General features: G+C 40.8%; 1 protein-coding gene across 1 annotated transcript in view; it reads right to left on the bottom strand.

Annotated features, from left to right (window-relative positions):
* LOC124305321 (alkaline phosphatase-like) overlaps positions 1-26,647 on the bottom strand; it is a 236,204-nt gene that overhangs the window by 110,967 nt on the left and 98,590 nt on the right. The window contains exon 5 of the mRNA XM_046764612.1: positions 1,828-2,041. The gene's annotated coding sequence lies outside the window, so the exon portion shown is untranslated. The remainder of the gene's footprint in view (positions 1-1,827; positions 2,042-26,647) is intronic.

The following is a 26,647-nucleotide window of genomic DNA, read 5'->3' as shown; positions in this document are numbered from 1 at the left end:
CATTCAAATTTTTATGCCACACGTTTTCGAAGAAACATTGAATGTTTTCCAAATTTATTACCATTCGTTGTACAATAACAGTGTTATATTGTCTATTGGAAGAGAAAAAAAATATTACAATTATTCGAAAAAGTTTCAAGTCTTCGATTTTATTCACGAACCTTGAGATACTTTCACAAGCAAGTAATTACATGTTAAGGGGGAAGGTCACTGCGACGGTCGGCAAAATAACCAATTTTAAAAATTTCTTTTCACACGGATAAACTAATTTTATATGTTTATGTATTTTGCCTCATACCACCGAATACCTAATATTTAATATCGTATCTGCCCGGGATTGATTTTGCACTGCAAAATGTTATCTGTTATCTATGTTATCTAATTAAAAAGTTGACGCGAGATCTTCATTCACATCCCCTCGCCGTTTGAATGAAATTTTATGAGATTTTGCTGAATCCCCCCCCCATGTTAATCACGTAATTACTGGACACCCCTAAGGAGGACTATCTCCGTGTACAGAAAGTATACATAAAATAGAGTAGAATTGGGATGGCGTTGCTGTAGCAAAAATTTGTCAATAAACAAAAAAAGCGGCAATCAGATTGAACCCTGAATTCACATTTAAAATAAAGCGCTAATAAGATTGAACCCTGATTGTTTGTTAGCGTGATTGTGGTTACTTGTTGAACGATTATAATATTTGTCGTTTTACGGCGATGGAGACTGTTTCAGTCGAAAACTCACGCGTGCGCGGATAGTTCTCCTCACCTCTAACCCCCCGTAGAACCAACCGAGAATCACGTGTAGTATCTGTAAATTTCAATCTGCTGCAACCGGGCGTTATTTACTGAAGCAGAGCGGTTCGAAGCATCCCGGTGGGAAAAACCGCGTGCCGCAGGAAATCTATCGGCTAGCAGAGTCCCGGGACTACAAGTTAGTCTCCCGGTGCACACCGGACGTGAAAACGCGAAAAACGATGTCCAGAAGTACGTGGGTGCAGATATAACCGTACGGGAAGACGCGAACGTCCTTCGGGACCTCTGCAGGAGTCCTTTACGGAATTTTAACAAGACTCAGACCGCGGGAACTTTTGCAATAACGAGCGATGCGGCAGCTAAACTCCTTTCAGCGCACCCGTCGCACCTGTAACAGGGTGTAATCATACTTTTATCCTTCATTGAGGAGTTGCCGGAAGCTGCAAGCTCGCAGACTTCTAGCTGTGATAATCAATTCCTTTCACCGAATTTTCAGGATCAAAGAACCAGAAGAAACCTTCTGGAATTATCGCGGTCGCGTCTGTCTCCTCGGGATGTTCGAGAGGTGAGAATTTCCTGCTGTCAATGTCGTTTCTTACGACCTCCAGCTTCGCAAGGATAATTGATGTTTCAAGTGAAAAAAACCCAATTCAATATCGGTAGGTCGACACGTTTCTGAGCCAGATAGAACTTTGGCCGATAAATTTCAAGGCCGGTCTGCAACGCGGCATCGTCAACGTCACTCAATTTTTCTCGGTAAGTCGGACGATCCTGCTACAGTAACGATACGCAAGACGATTCTACCAGTTATCGACAAGCTTAGGCCCAATTATTGACCCCTTTATTTTCCATAATTATAAAATCACGGCACAAATTGTGAATTTTCCGATGAAATTTATTTTTGGTAATCTTAGAACGCCAAGGATCGGATACAACCGAGAACAGTCAGTAACCGGTACACTTGGCTTGACTCACCTTTGGGCAAGGCGACGGCGTGTTAAGCTACAATTTTCCGTAATAGTTGGCAACGTAATGGAATCATGCATATATGTAGGTATAGATGGGAATGTACCGTGTATCGAAGCGATCCCGTGCAGGCGTTCCCGGTTTAATTAAACTGCAAGTACACGTAGAACGGTTCAACCTTGCCTGCAGGTGGTCGAATTCACTGAGGTGCTTCTTGAAAACGTTTCAGCAGTATTCATATGCATAGGTTTCGTCGAGCCGCTTCAAACGAGTATTCTTATATCGAACGGATCGTGAGAATCAGACGATCCAAACTTGTTCTGGAAATAGAAATAATGAAAGGAAAGAATTAGAAAAAGAACCAGGGAACTGGATAAAATATTTATTATTTATTTTTAACAGCGTCGATTCCTCGTCCAATATTGGTAATTTGTTTCTTTCGCAGATCCTCGGGTCTGTGCTAACATCCCTGATGATCCTCATGCAATTCTCTGGATTACTATAATCGCGTGATCCGGGAATTTTCGGATTATACCTCGCCTTCGACGTGAGTGGGCAAACGTTGGGGTAAAGGAGGCTCGTCGAAATCCTATCGGCACTTGTTGCCGATTATTTAAGGATGTGCGGAACGATAGTCTGGTCAAAGAAGCGTTGAAAGAAAACAGTAATTGGAGCTTTTAGATATCTCACTGAAACTGATCCAGTTACATCCGACTAAAAAAGCTCCGGTGAGGCAGGAAAAAAATTACCAAATTATTAATTCGGGCAAAAATTATTTTTTCTAATTTCAACGAATCATCGTTTTCGAACCTTCAGGATACCGAAAACATGTTTTTAGAAAATTTTGGTCCGTCGGTCTGCCTGACAATCTCCCGCGATGATTTCGGAAACGATTGGATGAAAGTATTTGAAATTTAAAGGATTTCACGGTCAAATGATGAGCGTGAAAAATCACCGTATTCCGCTTAATTTGAACTTCCGGTTTTACCGGAAATAAGTCGATTTTCAATGTTTTATCGACAGACCTATGATTTTTCATTTTTATTATTTTTTCTAAATAAATGATTATGTTTTTCCCAGTTTATATATTTATTTCTGAAATAATTGCAAATTTTTTTTTTTTCTAGTACTTTTCTGAAAACTTTTCCATTTGGGTGTCAAGTTCTGTCAGTTTTAGATTTTTTACATGACCATTTTTCAGATCATCGTGGAAGTTTGTCAGACGGACTCTTCCCTTTTCACGGCGATGGAAACTTATCGCGAAAAAACTGTTTTTCGAGCTTCTTTGGAAATAATTTTACTCAGAAAACATACAATTCTCGTTTTAGTGTGAAAAGTCTGTAAATAAAAATTTTTCCTGAATTATTAGCAAACAAACAATAGAAAAAAATGTATCATCTTTAGTTTCTTCGTGATAATTACCAAAATAAACTAAAAAAAAATAATTCTCCCGTTGAAACCCATCGCAATAACAAATCATCCGAAAAAAAAACCATTTTCCAAAATCCATGCAACAGTACAGGCTGATCAAGCTTGGAAAGTGACGAAATTACAATTTACGAAGCTCAAACTATCGACACCAATCGAAGCGATCTGTGTCGAAAAAAATTAGAATCCGTCAATTTTCCAATATACCGGCTTGTCAAGAACGAAGTTTAACCGGTCGCCTTGATCGAAGCTTCGTATAATTCGTTCCTTCGGTGAAAACCCTTGTAACGAAACCCCGACGAAGATACAACGAACCCAGTTTCTTGGTGGCGTTTAATACGCGCACGTGGATTGCGACTGGCGTGAAACTATGCCAAGGATACGGGTTTTTGGTCCCCGGTGAAAATCGGGGGCTGGTTTAGTTCGGTCGAACCTGGGCGGGTGGGTTTCGCTCGAGTTAAACTCGGTGTCTGGGTCAGGTTGGGCCGAGGATCGAGACTCGCAAAGCTATTTCGGTGGGCGGTAGGAGGCGAGGGACCGCGCGGCCCGGTGGTTGGTATATTAATGAGAGTTGCTCCACGGTAATTAGATATAATTGCTTCAGGTGGATGGTGAAGTGCTGCATGCACGCCGGTATATGACTGCGGCGAAGTAGGCGAAGAGAAGTAGCGGGAGGCTGAAGGCTCTGGAGCAGTGCGGTGTTGGGATATGACGTCGACGCCGTAGAGAAAACCGGGAGGAAACCACCATCCAGGGCGGAGAAACTCCCGCGAGCAGATGTCGAGTTCCCATTGCAGCCATTAACCGAGTGCCGCGAGCTTCGCGTCCTTTGTGTGTGTGTACGCGAAGGCACTTGCATGCGTGTACGTGCAACGTACGCGAAGACGTTCCGTGCTCTCTATTGGGCCAACTCGTTGAGATAATTTTAACGCACCCGTATCTGCAGAAGCACCGGGGAAGAAACTTGCGGTCGAGAAAATTAGCCCCAATCAAGGAATCCCGCGAGATTTACCGACTAATAACACCGGCGATTGCTTTCCCATCATCTTAACCCTCGAATATCTATCTTTTATAACAAAACCGTACGAGTTTTGCGCGTGAAGATAATCAGGGCTGAGTGAAATTCTGTAAGGCTGGTTATCCGTTTCAGGTAGACGTTTTTCCTTGCATCCGATTTACTCGAAATTCGAGTATCGGGAATTTCTCGTATCGTTGATTACGAATCTCAATCCAAAACATATGAATTCAAAATGGCGGACAATAGTGCAAAAAGTTACTTAATTAAGAAACTTGCGGTAGAGAAAATTAGCCTTATTTAAGGCATCCCGCAAGATAATTTTTTCTTTTGAATTTCAACAACATCCGATTTACATCGAAATTCGAAGTCCCAAAACATGTGAATTCAAAATAAGGGACAACGATGCAGAAGGTACTTGATTCAGAGATTCTCATTGTATACCCAGTGTTTTGCATGTCTAAATTTTGACTTTAGATTCGTAATGTGCGATGTTATATTTCGGTTTTTGTCCGATTTCGTTTAGCTTCAAAATTATCAGGATCATTCCGTTTAATTCGCATACCTGTACAATATAGACAGAAGTTTCTGACACAAGTATAATGCTTCTACAAAAATTGATTCAACTTCTATTAATTGTACATTTTTCAAGCTCATACTTTTCTGTACTACATTTAGCCAAGAATTTTTCGGAAAATTACTACGAATTTAATGAACAACAGGGAAAGAATCTGGACCGAGTATAAATTCTGCATCACCGATCGTGAATACTAAATTCAGTAACAAATTAAAGATAGTTAGAACAAACAGGCCAGTAAAATCTGGGAATAAGGCCCCAAAGAAGATGGTGAAAGTATAACGGATCCAAGTAACATCCGTATTAAGTATGAGTAAGAAGTGGTTTTTAAAAACGACAAAAAAAAAATAAAAACAGGATATCCCGAATTAAGGAAAATAGCCAAGTGCTAAATTTAATATCGTAATGGAAACCGTGTAGCTCGGTAATGGCGGAATGGCAGCGAGTTGCTTTGGAGGTAGAACGTGTACGTTATATGCATGTACGATACGCCTGTGCACGCAGGTGTTTTCCAGGCATTAGTGAAAATCCCATTGCGCCAATAAGGTAAAAGGAATCAGCCGATCGCGCGAGATAGGATGCGACAAAGCTTATCGAGCCGCTGTGAACGTTGAATTAATTTCGATTAGTCGACTTATCGCTTGCAATGTAGCGCTCTGTAAGGGGGGTGTTTCAAAGCTCTGAAACCGAGCTGAATGTAGGATAAATATGAAAATGCGATCGATATGTACGTGCCTGCGCTAAATTTTCCAACATACAATATCGGCAGCTGTTGAAACTCGCTAAATCGTAAATTCGATATCATAGATGAACGCACCTCAATGCCTATTCCGCATTATCAAACGATTCTAGATATAATTGATGACGTAGTTAATACGTCATATCAAGGATTATCGAACGATACGAACAGTCATTTGATTACCTTTCATGTTTAATAAAGATATTATTAAAATTAACTACAATCAGAACAAAAAGATGTGCATCGATTTTATTTCAAAAAAAAAAAATGTGCCCGAAAATATATCGTAGATTAATATTATATATATATATATATATATATATATATGAGAGAGTATGTTGTTTGATTATTTTTTCTTCGTTTCTATTCTTCGAAAAGTATCAAGAAGAAGAATAAATAAATAAACACATGAAACTTCGTATCAGAAAAAAATCTTCTACAGGAATTTGTGAACAGACGTATAATCATCTTCGTTGGCTTTTCGGAAAGCTATACTTTTCCCCGTTCACCGAATGACGATCCCATCGTTCCAGCACTTCAATCACTATTTAGTGCTGGATCTAGGCCTCCACTCCAGGAAGCGTATAGCACGAGAGCAATCATCGAAAAGAGCTTCGCTGAAAATTGGACGCTGCCAATGCTGCTGCTGCTGCTGCACGTTTATACCCGATTGTGAGTGAAGGGACAAAAGAATCACGTTTCACATGATCGCACTTTCAACGGTACTTCCGCTACGCTTAACGCTGTTAATACAGGGGTAGTTTAGAGATGAATCATTTATGTAATGTTCGATTAATTCAAGTATGAGGTAACGCGTAATAAGCTGTTTCGTAGTGTGGGAATCGCGAGGAATGAAATTGCTGAAAAGGGGTTGAAGGGTTGAAGTTCCGAATTTGAAAAGTTCCAAAAACGCCTAATTCCGAATTATTTGGTCGCGAAACTTGAAGTAAAATCAAACTTTTACGAAACAACAAAGTTTCGAGTGGTCGGAAACCTGACGGCTCAAAGTTCCGAAATGTTAGATTCCGAAAATTCAAGTTAGAATAGAGCAAAGTTCAGAAGAGTAAAGTTACGATAGGGGAAAATTTCGACAAACAAAGTTTCGATTGAGTAACATTCCGAAAATTAAAATATACTCACTCAGCGTAGTTTACTCGTCGAGTGGATGGAAAAAATCGAAATAACCAGGATTCCGAATGTAAAAATATGAAAAATCCAAAGCAAAGAAAGAACAAAGTAGTGAAATTTCACCGCGCCAGAAAATCACAGAACTGAAAATCTTCAGTCATCCGGAATTTCGAAGCTTCAGGACTATTAAATTTTCTCATTCTCGCACTTTCGGAACTTTGACTTGTCGGAGTTACGCCTTTTCGGCATTCTGTCATTTCGAAACTTTGAAAGTTTGATCCTTCGTCAAAGTCTGATTTCTTTACTTAAACCTTCGCCACCAAAAATATTCCCAATTTGGCACTTCCGGAACCTTTCGAATTCAGAATTTCAACCCCACCCTGTTCAAACAATCAATAATCAGAATTTGATCAATGATTATGTTCAGCTAGAAGATTAGTTGGGATTGAAAAAGCATAATTACCACAATGTCTCGCTGTTATTACAATTCGCAATATATCGTAATCAAGTCTACCAAGGCTTTAATTACGTGCAGCACTTGAATATGACTCCACAACTGCCACGAACAATCTCATACATTATTATACCGATTGATTAATTGCCATAATCGTATTCCATGGTGCAAATTTATCATCACGCTTCTTATATCTTCGCACCAAATGACTGACAAGGTCAACCATTGATACAAACAAATATAAAATGATAAAGCGCGAAGAGGCAAATAAACAAATAAATAAATAATGACGCCAGAGGCGAACAAGTTTCACGGAGCATTGTCTTTGTACCATTCCGTTCAGAACGAGTGAGAAAATACAATGTGAAACAAAAAAGGAAATAAAGAAAGAAAACTACCTTAAACCGAAAAGCTCGCGCAAGTTTCCGCATAGAAAACCGAAAGCATTGAAATGTGGCTAACTGTAAAGAATTGGAGTTCGTGCTCCGAGTCTGTACAGGGTAACATCCTTTGCCGTTCAACTCGACGAACCGGAACCGGAACTCTTCGCTCTCGTGGAATCGAACCGCTGCCACGTCGCTGCAAAACTCGTGCAGCTAGCTGCTGGAAAAGAAAATTGAGACGCCTTTCTATCAAACCTGTGTATACCCGACTGAATTTACACCGGAATCGGATCGAGAATAATATTCTCATTGAAAGTTGCTGCTGCTGCAGAGAGAAGCAAGTATACCGAGAAGATTTAAGGGAATTCTTTAAAGTACCGATGATTTTCGTTCGACAAACTTCAGAATTTCTTACAAAGTGTGGAAATTTTTGCCGGATTCAAAAACTGTTTCATATTTCCACGGTTGCTTTAAACGACGATTTTCTAGTTTCGAGTTTCTATCGTTTTACGAGAGTGAAGTTAGTAATGTTGCAGTAACTGTACGTATTTCGGAAGAATCGTTACTTCGCACATTAAGGATTATCCGAAATTTACTAAACCATGATAAACTAAACATTATACTCATAAATTTCGAAAAGTAAACTCCTATCTCGAGAGTCATTCGGAAACTGCACAATGACGTCGTTTTCCTCCGACGTTTCGTTACTTTAACGTTACTAACTTCAGCCTCGTATCTTTTTGGCTTAAACCATCCCAAGCTTTAAATTCGTACGAAACTCACATTTTTCCAATGACAACAATTGATAAATATATTGACACTGTGAAAGTTTAGTTGCGGTAACGCATTTCTGGTTTTCATCCGCTAAACAATTTCACAGAATCGTTTATACAGCCGTAAGATTCCTCTTCAAACATATCGCACAAAGTACAGCACGGTCGAATAATTTGTAATTTGTCCTTGCAAGCCACACAAGACGGTATCGATCAGTAATTAATTGGCACGACATTTGCAACCTTGCGATGAACAAACAATATACACCGGAATTGAAAATAATTTCTCCCGGACCTAAGTAAATACGGGAAATATCCGGAAATTTCGTGTGTAACCATGGTTGTAGTTACGCACGGTTCCGTGCGCGGAATCGCGAGGTATATAATATAGGAATAATTTATACGTCCAGAAATTAATCACGTATGTAACCACGAACCAGCCAGAAAATTTGCAACGGCTATGACAAAGCGGGATCGATGAGAAACGTATAAATGACCCTCTATGTGAACTCCTGCGTGTCCGTTTGACGATTACATTGAATGTAACGATATCTGTGCCGGCATTTCAAAACGGGACACGTGACAAGCCCCGGGTTTATAGTAACCGTAATTTCGTGCTCTCTGACGTGGAAACTCGGCATTGCACGCGAACAATTGGTATCAGGAACAGGTGCTACACCCGGAACAAAGGTACTATCGTACCTTGAACATCCAGCCGCGCCATGCATAGGACGATGATAATCCGCAATAAAATTTCGCGGATTGTAAAATAGTGATCGCGTCCGCCTTTATAACCACCGAATCGTAAATTGCCTATCATTATCGATACACCGGCGATAAGTGCTTAGTTGAAAATTAAATCTAACGAATTGCAAGTGATTAAAAATTGCCAAGAGTATGAAGATGTGCGATCGCGATAACGAAGCGGGTACACGTTAGTCAAAAGTTCAATTTCATCCGCAAGTAGGTTCAGAGAAACGTGGTACATTATTCATTATTGACAAATGTAAACTCCATTCGCTGTATGTTTAAGTTGAAGCAAAATCTATGTTACCAACGAGTTTATGCTTCGGGGAGTAGAACAAATTTACTCTAGTTTCAATTCGTTTTTCTTTCTTCATATTACAGAAAGGTAAACAAAACTACGAAACGCGACGTGGACTCGATGTTGTTACTGTAGCGTGACGTCGATCGATGGGGTTTGATTCTCAAATAATTTACTCTCGATAGAAAATGAACGCAATGAAAAGGCGCTGATTTCAAAGTTCAAAGAGTTCGCAGTTATCGATGATATATCGCGTGTCCGACGGCATAGGGTCGTAATCACTAAGTATGCGATTTTAGTGGCAAAGGGGCGCATGATTTTTCTTTTCTTCTTTCCATCATTCGCTCTGAGAATAATGAAAACGTATGATTCAATTGACAATGAAGCGTTGGAAAATATAAAGGTGAAATGTCGTATGTTAAGCAGATACAAACCTATTCCATTAATAAGCGTACATGAAAAAAAAAAAATCGAAACAGAAGTTAGTAAGCACCATTTTGTTTTCCCTCAGGCTCTAAAAACCATTGAGACGCATAGATAAATCGAAATCTGCAAAAATTCAGCAATCTTGGAAAGAAACTCTCCAAGATAAAAACAAAAAGTCGTAAAACCACCAAGTTTGTTTGTTGCTAAGCGTCAAAGACTACTAAAATGCGTAAAAAATTGAAACCAGCAAAGTTATACAGCGAGGATGTCGATTTTTTGAACACCGATTATACAAATCGTCGATTATCTGAATGATAGGACTAACGATAATAATTTTTGGTGGCCACACCCTTATGTAATTACCGTAGTAGATCATTTTTTCAATTATCATCAGGACCAAAACGTCGCATCTACCAACACATGCAATCTTTCGCGTTTAGTCGACGAATTCATACTTGAGCCCATGAAAAGTGATAAAAATATTGCGTAGAATATTGAATAGAATAGACTGGAATATTGCATTTTTCACGTGTAATATCGTTTCACAGATGGTTGGACGTAATTTGGATTTTACAGTTTGAATTACAGTAGTTCATCTCAGATCTCACTGCGAACATTCATCAAATTTGACGTTATAAACTTTGGCTTTCAACATTTCCAGATCGCATATAATTTCCAATGCCTAGTTTCGAAGCTTTCTTGTGAAAACGAAATGAGATCCTCAGAGGCATTTCAACAAATGGCAGAGATGCCGCAGGCTGCGGAGACATTTTTAAATCCATAATCGAAAAGTCCACTGCATAGACGAACATACGGCTCGCCGGACGTTTCAGCTGCAGCGGTCGGAAGCAGGTTTGAAGTAGATTCGGCACTTAAGAGTCGGAGAATTGGTCCGCGGAATAGCAGTGTGGAAATACGTTGCACATTCGGCAAAGGCATCGAGAATACTTTCTGCGGCAGAATGACGTGTGTATGTGTGTATACGTATACGTTGTACATAGACGTATATTATACATATTTAGAGGTGTTAAACTGAAGGAATCGAAGCAAGTAGTGAAAGAAGTATATAGCGGTGAGCAGTAAATTCGTTCCGCTTGGAAAAGTCGAACTTTCAAAAAACTAAAAACAATTGAACGGTAAGGTGAAAAGTTCTGTGAAGAAAAAAGCGGTCTTTAATAAAGATAATTTTGACCCTCCGTTGATTAAAACTTGAGTAGCAGCACATTGTGCGAATTTTTTGATGATCGTTATCATCGTCATTGTTATTGATCGCTCGGTGTCTCGTTTATAAAAAAAAAATTCGGTATCCGTGTTCAAGTCGGCTCGTTTCTAACAACACCTCTGAGAATTTTTTCCCGACTATGTAGTTGAACTTTGGTCCAAGATACGGATAACCGAGTATACGATGACCTGGTATACGATACGGCTTAGACGTCTAGACAGAAACCCCGTGTACGTAATTCGAGGGTAACGGAGAGTGTCGATAACAGACAAAATATACAAGAGAAATGTATAAGTGAAAAATTCTGACCGCGAGGTTACACGCACGAGAATCGTGGATTGATATTCGAGGGGCGAAACACCTCGGGATTTTCCTCCTCCCTTATCGCCGGCGGTTTTTACCCCCCTGGTGTAAGAAGTGTTACGCCGGTTTAAGCGGAGAGAGTCTTAGAGCGTAGGTGGTATAATTCGAAGTGGTTTTGTATTCGACAGGCGTGCGGCGGATTGCGCTTGTTCGGTATTTACGCGATAAAACAAAATGGCTTCACGGCTAGGGCATAAATTATTACCGCAGGCACTTTGAGAGCGGGAGAAACCGGAGATACGAGTCCCGACCGCCGGTTCCCGGTGCACTAGGTGTGTATTCCTCCGTTCCCGCAGAGCTTTTCCCGGTCGATATCAGGGTCACTCTGTCAAAGCTTATCCGGCTGCAGCCAATGTTTATGTACCTAGGTACGTATAACCGACGTCATAAGTTATATAACCAGGAATGTAGGCGCGCCCGCGGGTGAGGATATCACCGATATTCAACCCCTCCGGGATCCCGAAGGCGGGAGGATATTCCGATTCCACCTCGACGGGCTGCGTTCCAGAAGCTCGGATGTCGGAGGTGAAACTTACCGTCGGTCCAAGATTTTCCTCTCATCTCGGAAAGCGACGGCCGGTTGTAATAAATTCCAACACGATTCCGGAAGGATTAAGAAATTCGCGACGCGTGAGAATTTTTAGGATACGTGGATCGCGTGTCGTTTTGCACAACGATAATGGGCTCTCTAACGGCGACGCTTGGGGACGATTACCGATCCCCGCTTCTCAGGAAAAGGATGGGTCCATTCCGGAAATCGTTAATATCCATTACCACACCGAGTTTCCGGAACTGCTACGCTTATCTTTGAGCTATATCGCGCTGCACGCAGTTCGGAACTAACTTTCGACGAAATTATTATTGCTCCGTGCGACTTTTCGCAACGCGCCAATCTTTAGAATGTAGAGAATCTCGCACGGTTTTAGAACGCGCGATTAAAATTCCATTTTGCAAAGTTTCCTCAGTTTGATAAATTTTCTCAGTTTCCTCTGCTCGTGTTCGAAACTTCCTTCACCGCGCGATCGGTGCATAATTTCGTAAGAATTTAACAAATACAGAATTTCACGTGTCCGAACATTAAATACTCCTTGCATAAAAAACTGTACCAATTATTTATTTGTACGAGGTGTAAACTCGTTCTGCGACGTATCAAGTACAAGTATGAGAATATTTCTTCGTAATAATTACAATTAAGGCTCGGATAAAGATGCATTACAAATAGCAAATTATGTATGCACATTGCACATGTAATGTGGAAAAAATATACAGTAATAAATAACAACTATTATCGAGTATGTATAAATTATGTCAAAATAAAATGTAGTCTACTCGACAATATTTGTTATTTTTTATTCCACAGTTTTTCCATAAGTCTATATTATACGTGCATGTTTTGTCATTTTTAATACATATATTTATCCGGGCCGTGATTATAATGCAAACCGAAAGATACTTTCTTCTCAGCAGGTAATAAGAAGAAGAAAATAAGGAAAAGCTTTCAACGAACTTTCGGTTGCTGCTTCACGGGAAGATCCGTCGACCTCTTGGCACCTGTCGCAGAGGTATCACCACCTCGACGAATTCCTTCGTCGAAGGGAAAACTCGCGGAAAAGTGTCGAGAAATTCTTCAGACAAATATTCTTCCCCACACTGGGGAAAAAAACATTTCAAACAAAATTGAAAATAGTAATGACAAGAAAAAAAAAAAATAGCATGATGCGAGAGAGACGGTTACTCGCTTGAATTATAAGTTTGCAGAACGCCGAGCTCCCCGCAGATATGCTTAGAACCGACGAGTTGCACCGCCAAAGCTGCGGCCTGTCTTTGGCGAGCAAACGAGCCGCGTGAAGGGTGTTACGTTCCCTGCATTTTCAACGAAACCCGGGGAATTATCACTCTGCCACATGCCGCAGGGCTGCGATATGTTCAACTCGCCCGCTGAATAGACCCGTAAGTACCAAGCTCAAAAATGCTTTCCCTCACTGAGTAAAATTTCATTTGTTACGGTGGATAGAAAAATTCAATAAAAGAGGTATCGTTGAAAATACTGTTTGAATATTGTTGAGATTGGGGAAAACTAGGTACGCGTAAACATTTTGCGCTATCGTTGATCCTTTTTTGGTTGTTGCAACGCGAAATCAGTTTTTGAGGTTTACTCTACTTTTTTAGTTAAACGAGGCTTTAACGTTAATTTAACGTTGCACGAGCGTTAAATTTTCGCAACAGCTGCGAGAAAATATGGTAACAGTCATCGTAACGAGGAAGAATAGTAACGGATACTAGACTTTCTGGTAACAGCTAGAAAACTAATTTTCATTTTCTACCTAAAACTATATTTTTCGATCGTGGTAAAAAATGAAAATAGTTATAAGGGCTAAGCGGTAACCGGAAATAAAAATTTCTTTCAGTTCTGGTGAAGAATTTTCAGACTCACAAGGAACGTATCTCAGGTCGATCTCTCCGATTTGATTTCTTTTGCGACGTGTTTTAGTAGACTAAAAACCAAGCGACACGTATTTATTTTTATCTGCCATTAAAGACTTTAAGAGGGGTGAAACCACTCTCCAAAGTATGGCGTGTCAAGGGGCGATTCAGCAATTTTTTTTATTTTTTAATTATTATTGAGAAAATTACATTTTTCATTTCTCGTTACGAGAAAACTTTTCTAGTTGGATTGGCTTAAAAATGTGTTCTTGCGGGTGAAACTGCTAAATCGCCCCTTGACACGACTCACTTTGGATGGTGGTTTCACCTTCGACAAGTGTTTAATGGCAGCTAAAAAAAATACGTGTCACTTAGTTTTTAGTCTACTATACCATATTACAAATAAAATGAAATCGATCTGGGATACCTTCGTTGTGAGTCTGAGTATTCTTATTAATATGATCCTTGTTCTATATCCTATGTCCTTGTTAATTCTGCCGAAAGAACGTTTCCCTCAATTCTGTTTTATTTTCTCCGTCTCTTCTACTTAGCTGACAAAGTTTTTCCCAATTTTCGAAATTTGTTCCCTAAATCGAAGGATACTTGGCTCAAGTATTGCAGAATATTGCGAGTGGTAAAACCGTGTATGTTACAAAACTCGCAAGATATCCGATAGCAGACCAACGAGTACCTAGTGAAAGTATGTAAGGAAACAAAAATAAAAAAAAAATTGATACAGCGGCGAGATTTTTATACGAATCTTGAGGTATTCTATTTTCTTGAAACATGAACCGAATTTTTTCATCTTCGGCTTATAATAATATAATGACAGCGCAAGTTCCAAGGTATTTGAATGAATTGAATGGCGAATGAAAAATCGCATACCCACAGTTAGACGAACCTGCAGAGCAGTATCTGCGTTACGAAACTTTTAAACCGTTTCTTTCCAATTGAATTTTTATTGGCAAAGAAACGGATTTATAAAGTACGCAAAGTTTTCCTTCGGCGAGACACTTGCGCCGCAAGGGAATTCTTTGCGGGAAGAAATCGCGAGTTTTCTTTCTTCTTTTTTCTGGTTTTTTTTCATAGGCAAATGAAAAAATATCGGCAGTGAGGTAAAAAGAAGAAAAAAAACAAAACGAAACGGGACAAAAGAAGACCGCACTCGAGAATGCCGGGTGACGTTGGTAAATTTGCGTTGTAACCGAAACGAGGAGTAGCAATATCCTCGCTGAAGAAAAGTAGCACGCGGATTATTATTCGAAGGTACGCACGCGCGTACACGCGGATGTGGAGGAGGACCGGGACGACGGCTCACCCTTACGCTGTTTTTATTTAAGACGTAAAATTCCACCCTACAACCTCGTACGCTGAGGATATCTCAAGTTTTCATGAGTTAACTCTCGAGGACGACGCGCGACGCCCTGTTTATATTAATATCCGCCCTTGCGGAATGTTGCCGAAATTCGGGTTTCCTCGTAAGAGATGATCAAGTCCCTCTCCGGTGAAAGCGAAGAGCTTCTGCATATACACGCACACCCGCATGTGCCTACAGAGGCAAACAAGTATACAAGTACCCAGAGGCTAAAGCCGTACAGGCGTATCGCCGACGGAACGAAGCGAAGGGGACCGTCGTCGTTACGTTCTACCTTAAACCTTAAACCTTAAACCTTAAACCTTAAACCTTATACCTGGTACCCATCTCCAAAGTTTATCCAGTTCTCAACTACTGCGGAACGAACAAAGAGAAAAACAAAAATCAAAGAGAGGTTAAAACTTTCTTCCACGACTGTCTCTCCGAGTGTACTTTATGTTACATGTAGGTGTATGTAGGACTTTTTTTTTTCATCACATGCTATACTATATACGGGGCATTCCACGACGTCTTGATCAAGATTCTATACGTCGACGTCCCAGATTAGATTTATAATTTTTTGTACGAAATTACACGACGGAAAATGCAACCGAAATTTCTTTCAGAATTTTTCAAACCAGCGTATCCGAAGTGTGATTTAAAAACTTGAATAAAAAAAAAACACAATTTCTAAAATCTGAAAAAATTCAGTATAATTTTAATTTTTGAGACTTATTGGAAGATGGAGATTTAATAACTTCAAAAGATCGGATAAAAAAAAAAATTTTACTATCGGATTGCATTTTTGACGTAAGAATGAACATAAGAGCTCGTTATAATGTAGGCCGAAAAATGTCTACAGATGTTTCAGAATTTATCACGTTATTAGATTGACGAAAATTTTACAACAGATATTTTTTGCATAACGTTAAATATCTTACAGAATAGCCAAGGGACGTTTTTTTTATAATATACAGTTTTAAAGAAATTGACTGTTTTTTTTTTTTTTTTTGTTAATTTCAAACGCATGCATTTTCCCATACAAAAATTCGACTACTTGGCAGAGCGTGTTAGAGTTATCGGAAAAATTCGTATGTCGATTACTTTTGGAGGGGTGAGAACGAAGAAATTCCGACATGACCAAAATAAGAACCACCCTAATACACATATATGTATAAAGAAATTCTTTTGTCGTAAAAAATTCGTTTAAACGACTTCATTTTCGTCGTTCCAAAAGAATTTACCATCTACCTACGTGGGCACAGGTATGTAGGAAAATACATACAGAAAGAAGTCAAGGCTACGGAAACAGAGAAGTGCAGGATTCTCGTGGGTAAAGAAGTAGAAGAAAAAAAAAAAAAGGAAAAACCTGTTAAATAAGTATAAGGTATACAATATACATGCATAATATATGATGCTTTTTTATAATAATTCTGTTTGGACAAGGGTTATCGATTTTTTTCTCACGATGGTAATACACCGTGGAGAGGGTGAATAAAAAGCAGAAATAAAAAAAAAAAAAAACAAAGAAGAAAAGAGTAAGACAGTGACAAAAACGAGAGTTGAAATAGAATGAGGAAAAAAAAAAACTCGAATTCAATCAACGTGCCATAAAATACCAGGGCCGATGATCGAAGAGACAAAATTTACATCAGGCAATTTACATACCATTAAATTCCCTTGATTTTAATATATAATCCACTTTTTCAATTCCTTTTGTTTTTCATTGTTTTTTTCTGATGTTTTTCTTTTTTTTAAGTACCCGAGGGTTGCACGAATTCTCCCTCTGCAGACGGATGGCTCATACGTGTTTACCGATGCAGGAACTCAGAGGCGGGCCTGGCTTCCACGATTTATAACCAATAAAACGAGGGGAAAGGCGGCCGAGAATAAAAAAAAAAATAACGCTCAATTCACACCCGCTGCGGATAAAGCCAAAGATAAAAGTGACTCGCGGGGGAAATTTTTATTCATCGAAGGGAATATAACACCGTTGCATGTAACATAATATCCGTTACAATGCATATAATCTAAGTGTACAATTATAATATGCAGATTTTGCTTTTTACCGTTCGTAATAATCATCTCATTTCCAAATAAACGAAACGACAATTCGTACATGCATGAATAATAAATAAATTCCGTATAAATATTCCTCCTCTTTACTGCGCTTAGGAGTAAATTTAAAGATTAAAATAAAATAAACAAGTGAACAACGAATGAAAGGAATCCCGAGTGTTGTTTGTACAAGAAAAGCGGGGGCGATGCGGGATGATATAGGAATAACGGAAGCGGGTATAGAATTAAGCGATAATTAGAAATGACAAGAAACGCATAAAGCGAGACTTTACATCAGCACGCCGAACGATAGATCACTTTTATGTGTGTTTAAAACTATATATATATATATGTATGTATGTATGTATGTATATGTATACCTACTACCCTGCGGTGTAAATTTACACCGGAGGATATATAGAGCCAGAAATATAATATACATGTATATGGATTATACGTATAAAGAGAGAGGAAATTAAATGTGCTGGCGTATCGCCAATGCAACCAGAGACGGGGTACATGTACATCTTACGCACACACTGTAATATATCGTACGCTTTTTGACGCTCGAATTGAATTGGCAAACGCTTCCTTACCACGCCACAGCATGGTTATTTCTATTCCCCGAAAAATGAAGTCCATATTAGAATTTAAAGTACACAGCTTACGACTAGAGGAAGACGGAAGTAAGCGAAAACAAACGGATATTAGAAAAACCTCGATACAGCCGCACGGTTTTAAAAAATAACTGAGAATACGAATCAAGTAATAAAAGCGTGAGATTGGTCCACGAAATGGAGAGAGAGAGAGAGCAAGGGTAGAGAATAAGAAAAAGAAATAATTTCTCCTACGGATACGTCGACGCAGTGTCGTCCCCGTCGTTTATCAATTAGATAAACGAGAAACGGAAGCAGAGTTTCCTGAGGCAAGGAATGAATCATGTAAATAAAGAATCAAGTATCCGTGTAAACGGAGGTAGTATAAAACTCAGGAATTGTTAAAGTACCGGAGAAATTATATCACGTCGATGTATAAATACGAAAAAATTAAATATCCAAATCGGCGAGTAGCGGCGTGGTGAAAATAAAGAAATCCACACTTGCTCCGTTCGTTAACGTCTACTCGACTCGACTCTGAGCCAATGAGAAATAAAGGGAGGTCTGGTATGTCCGCTTTCGCGCCAACTTCCGCCGAGCCAAGAAACGGGTGTAGGTAAGTATGTGTAGCCGGGTGTTGTGCACGCAAGTTGGACCGGACGTGAGTAACAAACCGGCCAACGTCAACCGGTGCCGTTTTGCTCCTCACGGAAATACTGCCGCTGCGGAGCTCGGACAATGAGAGAAAAACGAGTGGAGTAAAAACGGAGATGCGACTTCGCGAGTGGACGCAGCCTGCAAGCCTCCGGAACTATTAATACCCTTCAACGCCGCCCATTGCCTGCGTGAAGAGGCTTCCTCGACTGGAGATTCATTCATGATTTCAACCGCAGCTGGACCGCCGCGTTCAAGATCAACCGCTTTAATTGCCATGCCCGCCTGCGCTCAGATGGGCCGAGGTTGAAGTCACGAATTTTAAAACTTCCGAAAGCGTCTAATTTCGAACTATTTCGCGATGAGACTTGAAGTAAACACTGAGAGTAATTTTTAGTTAAAGTCTGGTATCCGTTACTGTTCTTTCTCATTACGATCACTCTTGCTAGATTTTCTTGCAACTGTTGCGGAAATTTAACGCTCGTGCAACGATAAGTTGACGTTAAAGCCTTGTTTAACTAAAAAAGTAGAGTAAACCTTACAAACTGATTTTGCGTCGCAATTACCAAAGGATCAACGATAGCGCAAAATGGTTACGTGTATCTCGTTTTTCCGCAGCAGTTGTTCAATATTTTTAAGGACGTTCTCAAGGTTTTTCAACGCTTGCAAATACAATCCACGAAAACCTTTGCAAAAATTGTAAAACCGTTCAGGAATAAATGAAACCCAAATACATCAAGATATTTCACGAGATTTCAAATGATTCCGGTGAACTTCATAGATAACGGACTATCTATTTTCATAAGTTTGAAAGAGATTTTAAAGATTTGTAGATGAAATCATTTTACAAAGAAGTAAATATTTCGGTTATCCCAAAAATTTCGCAACATGATTTTGAAAATTCCGAAATGACGCGCAATCCCAATGATTTTTTATGATTTCAAATGTTTCCAACAGCCTCAAATTTCAGCGATCTCGCGTGAAATTGTGAATGATTTCGAAAGATCTGAAAGGCAGCATTACACGGGTCGCGAAAAGATTTCATCGAGATTCGCAGAGATTTCGAGTGATTTAAAAAGATTTCACCGACCGACACACGCTGGATTTCAAGGGTGGTTAAGCGCTCAGTGAAAGGGGAAACGTTTTTGAATTTCTCGACGCATGCATGACGTCATTTGACAGAACGGTACATTGAACAAGGTAAGCCAGAGGAATAGCTTTTCTTTTCGACTATTGCATTACCTGCGCGGTGAATTCGTACGGAAAATGGATTGCAGAGGAATCGAGGCGAGAGTTAATAACGAAGCCCCGGATGAGTTTCTATTTTCTATTTTATTTATTTTTTAGTTTCTCTCTTTTTTTTTTCTTCTCCCTCCGCTTATCAATATCTTATTCGCGCCATTTCAGCTGTGAGCTTTTCAACGCGGCATTGGGTCTCGGCCTGGCTTCAATAAGTATTCTAATATCGAGACCCCCGGCGATACGCGGACGGCAGTCTACGGAGATCAACTTTGGATGGAAAATAGGGATTTCAGGAATTGAACTGCGTCGCGCCGAAACCGATCTCGCATCCTGCGAATCCTTCGCATTGAGAAAAACCTGCATTTTAATATATTATTTCGAGTTTCGTCGAGACGAAGCCAACCGGGTTTCTCGCACGTTGAAAAAAATGAATAATATTTTCAAAATTTTAACTTATTCTTTTACAAACTCTTTGAATTCTTATGCCGAACGTGAGAAGCGTAAAAAATTGTACTTTGAATCCATAGATACTCGTTCAAGAAAACTAATAACCGATCCAGTCACTGTTTTGAAAAAACAAAACTTTCAATCGTCTGAATCGGTTTAACGAGAACTCCTTACCGAATCCTGGGCAAAGAGTCGGGATAAATAATTGTTGAAACTTAGAAAATCGTCTGATTACAGATTTCGAGAGGAAGCAACAAGAGTGAATGAAGCTTTTGCAAAAATGATCGACTCTGGTCTCCCTGCAGCGCTTTCAATTTCTCAGCAAAATCTTTATAATGGAAACCAATAATCGGCATTGACGGTTATCGGAGTGAAAAAAGATTACGAAGGTAGAATTTTTTCCCATCAATATACTCACTTTCTTTCATCATCATCGAGAGTCCCATCCTCGGCAGAGCTTTGACCGAGACGGAGCCACGTTTGTTGGCTTTAAATTTTAGAACGTTTACAAAAACTCTCGAGAGTAACCGTTTGAAAGAGGAATTACTTCGGCTACACTCGATTCCTGTACGAAAATCTATTGTGCGAAACGGAAAAGAGAGACAGAGAGAGAAAGAGAGAGAGAGGGAGAGAGAGACTCCTTCGCCTCTCTTTCGCGAGAAGAGGAAGAAGAACAAGAAGGACCCTATAAAGAGCTTTGTCCTGTCTCGTTTGGTCTCCCCGAGTCCTGCCGATTGACACCTCCGCCTTCCCGAGGGACGTCCTTCCGCTTCCCTCCTCGCAACCCACGCGGGATCCTTCAAGAACCTCGCGTTACCTCGGACGAGGGTAGCCAAAGTCGAATCCCTCCGATATCAGCCCGCACTTACGGCCCCCATTAGCCTCAAGACGGTTTCGACTCAAAGTCCAAAATATCCCCGACAATTGGGCCTCGATTTACTCAACCTGCACCTGGGTACCTACACCCGCAGCATCCCCTGTTGCCGTATTAAGCTTTGGAAGGACGAATATCGAGCTCGAGTTTCCATCACGCCACTGCAGTCGAGGATAATTGTAACCTTTGATTTGAAACCACACATTAATATTTTTGCTCCGAAGCTTTGTTACATTCTTGAAACGTCGACAGATATGTACAGTCTAAAGCGCACCGAGCTTGCATCGTCTCGTTCAAAGTGAATAGACGTTCGAATCTGATAATGACGAATGTTGAAAAGCTCGTTACAGCGTTGAGTCAAGGATGCCGAGATAAGCGTTGCTTCCTTCGCGCTAAGACGCAACGCTGAAAGTCTAAGCTTCCGGTATTTATCCGGGGCGCAGCTGAGGCAACATTGTATACCTACGACGTCGCTTTGCACGTAGGTAGTTATTGTTTTGCAGTCAAGTAGTCACGCGCGTACGTATACGCAGGCTTACACGTAGACGTGTGCGAGCGGGAGTCTCGGTGTAGCCGACGTGGATTAACCAAGATTACTCAGATCGAGGATCCGGCGCCCTGTTCCAACCTGACCCAACCGAACCCAACGTGTCCTTCGGCTCGTTCAACCTCACCGTCTCCCGGGATAATGACCACAGCTAACGTTGATCAATATCCAGGATAAAGAATGCCTACTAAGGTCTCCGCGTTATTAACGGGGGTGTCTCTTTCACCCTTCCATTTCGGAGATTCGCCGTCTTGTGCAAAATCGCGCAACGCTGGAAGGTGAAACGATCCGATCCGAAGCCCGCGAAGTGTGACTTACACACCATGGCTACCGCAGCCGCCTAGACGCGGGCTTTCCGAGTACCGAACTCGTTGCAGTAATTACCGAAGTGCAGAGATTAACTTGCGAACCGTGCCACCGCTTCGAGATCTCTCGTCACTCCTGATCTCCACCTTGAGCCATCCGTGAAGCGCAAATCTGGCTCACGGCTCGGCGAAGAGGAAGAGGAAGAGGAAGTACAGGTATACTTGTACCGCATCTACCTCCACGGTGAGAGAGTGGTCGATGAATTATGTACAATGCCGTGCCGCAAGGCAGTGGGAATCAATCAACGCCAGGGGAAATTTATTAAGTGCCTCGGTAAGCAGTACCGACGTCACATCGTGACCCGTTCGAAGCCAATCCAGCAAAGTCTCTCGTCCCTGGTGAGCTTCTCTTCTTCGTGGCCCGTGGTACTCGTACTGCAGCTTCGCTTGGCCAGAAGTCTCTCCGGGTATTTCGAGAAGCTTGAGCTTACACCCTGTGACCACAAAGTCCCAGCCGTATAGGTATAATTTAATTAAACACCCTTCGTACGTTTACGAAAATTTTAGAACGTGGAGGCGGAGTTGAAATATCGAACTGGAAAAGTTCCGAAAGCACCGAATTCCGAATTTTTTGGTGGTGAAACTTGAAGTAAGGAAATAAAACTTGGACGAAAGATCAAAGTTCCGAAAGCGCGAGAATGAGAAAATTATAAAATCTGAAACATCGAAATTCCTAACAGCCGACGATTTATAGTTCTATTAATTTCTGGCTTGGTGAAATTTCACTAAATCGATCTTTTTTTGTTTTGGATTTTCGATATTTTTACGTTTGGAATCCTGGTCATGCTGATTTTCAGTTTTTCTAATATTTTACACCCACTCGTTGAGTAAACCACGCTCTGTGTATATTTCAATTTTTGAAACTTTGCTCTACGTCAACTTTATTTCTCGTAGTTTTTCTCTATCGGAACTTTACTTTTCGGAATTTAAATCTACAGTATTTTGAATTCTCGAAATCTTAAAATTCGAAAATTTGCATCGTCGGGTTTTCGACCATTCCAAACTATGTTCTTTCGTAAAAGTTCGATATCTTTACTTCATGTTCCGCCACGAAATAATTCGGAATTATGCGCTTTCGGAACTTTTCAAATCCGTAACTTCAACCCAGCCCCCAAACATGCGTGTCGGCCATGAGGAAGGAAGAGCGAAAGGAAGAATGTAATTCACTGACTACTTGGATTATATGCGAAAGTTGGCGAGTTTCCTCACGGTGTGCCTAATTATATGAATCTCAATGATAAACGAGAGGCATCAAACGGAGGATCCGAGGTCCCCTCTCTTTACCCAGAGCAAAATTTATCCCGCGTCTCAGCCTCGAGCGGGTTAAGGAATGGCATTATAAGCGAGGGAGGAGGAGTTTTAACCGAAACGAAAACCTTATCCGCGCGTTTCGGCGGCGCGGCTTCCTCGGTCTTCGGATCCCATTCAAAGCCTTTAATTAATTACAAGGAGAAGTAGAGTAGGTACCGCGTCGCCTCGCGCCTCCCATGTGACTGATCGTAATTGGATGCTGTGCTTTCGCCTGGAAGTACACGGCCACAGTTCCCCGCGACAAACGATCTCCACCCCTGTGCAGAAGCGACGAATATTTAACGGAATCACCCCTTCTGTTTTCGATTCCCCCGGTTACTTGTTTTTTTTTTTTTTTTTTTTTATTTATTTATTTTATTGTTGTTGTTGTTGTTGTTTATAATCGATCGTTGTCGTGAACAGGTGCACGTGACGGAGAAAAGTAAGACCGATTGAAATTCCCCCGTTTTTAGCTTGCAAGCGGTTAGTTCTAACAAAGAAAGTACCTCACCGATTTCTTTCTTTATACGTGAAATGCTGTGAAAATATCAGGGATATTTTTTTTTTTTTGTGCCGATTTGTCTGTTTTAAAGGAACGAAACACCCTATACTTTGCCCCCCGAAAAAAATAAAATAAATAAAGTCGTGCAACCCTGAACAGTGAAAACACTGTGCTTATTATCGTCTGTTGACGGTGAACAATGTCCCACTCATTTTATCAAAAAACGTTACGTCGTTAACGAGATATATTTGAAAAAAAAATCGATTTTTGGAGATAAAATTTGGCAGTGATTCTTCTTTTTTAATGAACTACATACAACGTATCGCAAAGTGTTCCCTTGTTAATTCTAACCGAAAATGCAGGGTGTCGAAACTTCGAAATCACCTTACCGTAAATTTTTTCCCCGTTTTGCATCGTTCCGTAGAGAACTGCTAACGGAAGCGATTCCGATAAGGGTTGCTCGGACGAAAAACCCCCGTCATCGATCACTCACTCGCACCTTTCTACACAACCGGTAAATTTACATTCCCAACGAAAATTCACATCCTGGCAAGGGCCCGTCGAGGCGAAAATCAATTCTACCATTCCGATGATAATTCACCGCCCACCGTTGACCGCTGATAACGAATATAGTGAAAACAGCCGCTTGTTCCAGAACGTAAAGGAGCGAGTCGGCCGAGTTTTGGAATTAAGATGAGACCGAATCGGGTCAAATCTTCGGTTGGTTAACTGCTATACAACGTTATTAGAAAAACCTGTAATTGAAAAGGATTGAAAAATTTCGTAGATGCGGGGTTAAATTCAGAACGGCTCTAATTAGTTGAAACGTCAAAACTTTTGCGAGGTAACGTTACTGTTCGTCGAGGAAACTTTTTAAACCAACACAACCGTTCGAAATTTCAACTCGAATCCGTTAAATTCACCAGTAATTTCTCCTCTCGGAGAAACTTCTACTTTTCGTCGAAATCATCGATTCGTTCCGCCCAAAATAACGTGCTTCTTTTATACTTTGTACAATTTCAACTCGCAAAAAATGGCACTGATTATTCCGCGATTAAACCGAGTTTTATTTGAACGGAGCAAATAACTACTTTCCGAGGATCGTCTATGTGCGCGAATGTTGTTCAAATATTTGCACATCGGGATGGAAAAGCCTTTTCCGGTCCGCTGAGCGCGCCTGACTTCACCGAAATATACACATATATGTATAAATGGCGGGACAGTTCGCTAAAATTATTACATTCGGTTCCATCCTGATATACCGCGTATCGCAGAAACTGCACCGGCTAATGGTCGTGGTCTTTCGTTAATCGATAAAACTACTTACGATTTAATTTACTGACCGCTGCACCGGCAGCTGTTCGCTTCTTCTCTCTCACGGCTTAGCGACGAACACGCCTTGATATTGCGAAACTTATTGAATTAATTATAAGCGAGGAGTTGAATCATTGACGGAAATAAAAACGAGAAATTCGCCGTGTAAAAACAAGACCGACTGCACCACCGGGCAGAATAAATTATTACACCGGAATATCGCTCAAGTCCGGATTGTAAATAATTTTTTTTACATACAAGTTGAATTGTTTGTTTTTTTATTATCAGGGTTCAATATACTTTTTCCAATACAATGAGAATCCGTAAATTTCAATTGAAACAAAAAAAAGAATTTTTTACAATAAACACTAACGCGTGCTTGAATTTCACTTCCTTTTCGATGATATAGACGTGAAAACCAGTGACCTCGTGGTAGTCTTGCAGATCATCGAATCAGAATAGCCCAGGATTATTAATATTGCAATATCGTGAAAGCGAGCTGCATTTAGCTTTTCAAATAGTATATACATCCTTATCAGCGGTATCGACAAAGCGAATCCCTCAACAGTATTAGCCTGATAAAAAAGAGCTGTCAGCCTTCGACGACAGTATCCATATTTAAACCGCAACATTGTATTAACGTATTCTCAAAAGCAGTTGAAGTACAAATCCGTCAAAGAGAATCGCGATCCTTTCGCCATGCAGCGACAGTAGCTCCAAATGGATGAAATTCTCGATCCGAGTCGATATTCGGAAGGATTCGTTAGTTGGTCGTAATAGGTTTGCTTCAGGTATCAGAGTGATTTACCGTGAAAGCTTTGGAAAGTTCTAGAGGCACATACGGACATCCATATATCCGGAACTTTGACGTTCGTTTGGAGAACGCTTTGACCCTTTGAACCGAAGGGATTCGTCATAATGGTCGATTCGAATTTTGATTGAGCCGCAACCGTGACGAGTCATAAAACGCACGGGCGGTGGATCTCGGCGATGATGCGTATCCTCCGAAATCGTGCGGTGAGATAATTGACCGTCGACACCGACGTGGGACGTCGGAAGAGGCTGCAAGCCTGGCGAACATACCTCGAGGAAGCGGCGCGGACTGATGGATTAAGTGCCTAATGACCGCGATATTGTGCGGGATAAACGTTGGACGGAAGGATGAACCGAGGGGGATGAAGCGGTGGTGGATGAAGAGAGGAGAGGAGGGAGAGGGACGATGCCTTTGAGCATCCTGTCGACGAAACTTAGTCAAGGATCGCCGCGAGACGTTACTTTGGCACTCGATATCTCGCCGCAAAACGTCAATGGGATTGCGGTTTAACCGCGAAGCATTAGGACGAGCGATCCTCCTCGACAATTTTCGACTCTCCCATTTCGGGACGTCCTTCGACTCCGGGGTATTCGTACATCTCAACTCGAGTCGACTCAGCTGCTGGGATTCGTGTTGCGCTTCGAACAATGGGGAATTGTTATCGAGGGAGCTTTCGGTATTAATTCGCAACGAGCAAGATGAAAGACGGACCACGGCTGGCTTTATTTATCGGAAAAAATCGAAGATCGAGTCAGGGATCCCCGAGGAATCCATTATTTTTTTTTTTTATACACCGACATCCGTGAGGATCCTCTCGTTACGCTCTCTTCGCCGATCGGAAAGAGAAGATGAGACAAAAGAGAGACCACGGAGTGAAGTTGGCAAAGAAACG

This window comes from Neodiprion virginianus, chromosome 5, assembly GCF_021901495.1.
Source record: "Neodiprion virginianus isolate iyNeoVirg1 chromosome 5, iyNeoVirg1.1, whole genome shotgun sequence".
Taxonomy (NCBI): domain Eukaryota; kingdom Metazoa; phylum Arthropoda; class Insecta; order Hymenoptera; family Diprionidae; genus Neodiprion; species Neodiprion virginianus.
This window is presented reverse-complemented; position numbering and strand designations above follow the sequence as displayed.